Source organism: Trichechus manatus, unplaced genomic scaffold (assembly GCF_000243295.1).
Source record: "Trichechus manatus latirostris isolate Lorelei unplaced genomic scaffold, TriManLat1.0 scaffold00079, whole genome shotgun sequence".
Taxonomy (NCBI): Eukaryota; Metazoa; Chordata; class Mammalia; order Sirenia; family Trichechidae; genus Trichechus; species Trichechus manatus.
In genome coordinates, this window is record NW_004444015.1 from 2,767,815 (window position 1) to 2,770,292 (window position 2,478).

Consider the following 2,478-nt stretch of genomic DNA (forward strand, 5'->3'; position numbering starts at 1 on the left):
GAGCAGGAGAAAGTTGAGGTGCAGAACTCAAATTCTAGTAAGAAGACCCAACTTAATGGTCTGAGACTGGAGGAACCCCAGAAAGCATGGCCCCTGGATTCTCTATCAGCCCAGAACTAAAACAATTTCCAACACCATTTCTTCAGACAGGGATTGGACTGGACTGTGGGACATAAAGTGATACTCGTGAGGAGTATGCCTCTTAGTTCAAGTAGATACAAGAGACTAAATGGGCAGCTTCAGTCCGGAGGTGAGATGGGAAGGCAGAGAGAGTTAGCAGCTGGTTGAATGGACATGGGAAATCCGGGGTGGAAAGGAGGAGTGTGCTGTCACAGTATGGGGAGAGCAATTAGGATCACATAACAATGTATGCATAAATTTTTGTGTGGGAAAAAATTTTAAAAACTACAATGAAATTTAAAAACACACACACACAATGAGATATCAGTTCACCCCCACTAAGATGGCTGTGATAAAAAAAAAAAGGAAAACAATAAGTGTTGGCAAAGATATGGAGAAACTGGAACCCTTATCCATTGCTGGTGAGATTGTAAAATGATGCAACCACTGTGGAAAATGGTCTGGCTGTTCCTCAAAAGGTTAAATATACAATTACCACATGACCCAGCAATTCTACTGCTAGGTATATACCCAACAGAATTGAAAACAGAAACACAGACACATATACGCCAATATTTATTGCAGTGCTACTCAACAACAGTCAAAAGATGGAAACAACCTAATGTCCATCAATAAATCAATGACTAAACAAAATAAATGGTCATAAAAAGAAATGAAATCCTGATACGTGATACAACATGGATGAACCTTGAAAACATTATGCTGAGTGAAATAAACCAGTCACAAAAGGATAAGTATAGTATGATCCCACTTATATAGAATAGGCAAATGTATAGACACCAAAAATTATTAGTGGTTACCAGGAGTGGGCAGGAGGGAGAGAGGGAGAGTCATTGCTTAAGGAGCACTGAGCTTCTGTTAAGGGTGATGGAAAAATTTTGAAAAGGATAGTGGTGATGGTTGCACAACACTGAATTGTACATGTAAAAAATGTTTAAACAGCAAATGTTTTGTTATATATATATATATATATATATATACCACAATAAAAAAAAAAGTGGTGCTGGGAAAACCGGATATCCACATACAAAAGAATGAAGTTGGGCCTCTACCTCATATAGTATAAAAAATTAACTCAAAATATTATAGACACAAATGTTACAGCTAAAATTATAGAACCCTTAGAAGAAAAAGTAGCTGTAAATCTTCATGACCTTTGATTGGGCAATGGTTTCTTGAATATGACAGCAAAAGAACAAGCAAAAAAATTTGATAAATTGTACTTCCTCAAAATTAAAAACTTTTATGCTTCAAAGGACACTATCAATAAAGTGAAAAGCCAACTCATAGACTTGGAAAATATATTTGAAAATCATACATCTGATAAGGGACTTATATCCAGAATATGTAAAAAACACAGCTCAAAAATACAAAGACAACCCAATTAAAACATGGGGAAAAGAGTCAAAGGGCCATTTGTCCAAAGAAGTTAAATAAATGGCTAATAAATACATGAAAAGGTTCTCAGCATCATTAGCCATTAAAATACAAATCAAACCACAATAACACTGCATACCCACTAGGACTGACTGCTATAATCAAAAAGACCCCGACAATAACAAGTGTTGACAAGGATGTTGACAAATTGGAACTCTCGCACACTGCTGGTGGGAGTGGAAAACAATGCAACCAGTTTGGAAACCATCCAGCAGTTCTTCAAAAGGTTCAACGTAGAGTTATCATATGACCCAGCAATTCCACTCCTAGGTGTATATGCAAGGGAAATGAAAATATGTGTCCACACAAAAACTTGTACATAAATGTTTATAGAAGCATTATTGGTAACAGCCTAAAAGTGGAAACAACCCAAATGTCCATCAGTTGATGAATGGATAAACAAAATGTGGTATACCCATACTATGAAATATTATTCAGCCATAAAAAATAATAAAGTATTGATATGTGCTACAGTATGGATAAATCTTGAAAATCATCATGCTAATTGAAAGAAGCCAGAAACAAAGGCCACATACTGTGTGATTACATTTATATGAAATGTCCAGAAAGGACAATTCAAAGGGACCAAAAGTATATTAGTGGTTTCCAGGGCCTGGGGGTAAGGGGGAATGGGGAGTTACTGCTAATGGGTACAGGGGTTTCTTCTGGGGCAATGAAAATATTCCATAATTAGATCATGGTGATGGTTGTACATTTTTGTTTATATAGTAAATTCATTTAATTGTACACTTTAAGTGAGTGAATTTTATGATATTTATTTGTACCAATATCATGTCATGAGAAATGAAATAAATGGTATGAATTCTTTCTCAATAAAACCTTAAAAAATACAACTCTGGCTGCTTTCTATACAGTATTGTTTCTGAATTAGAAAGAAAA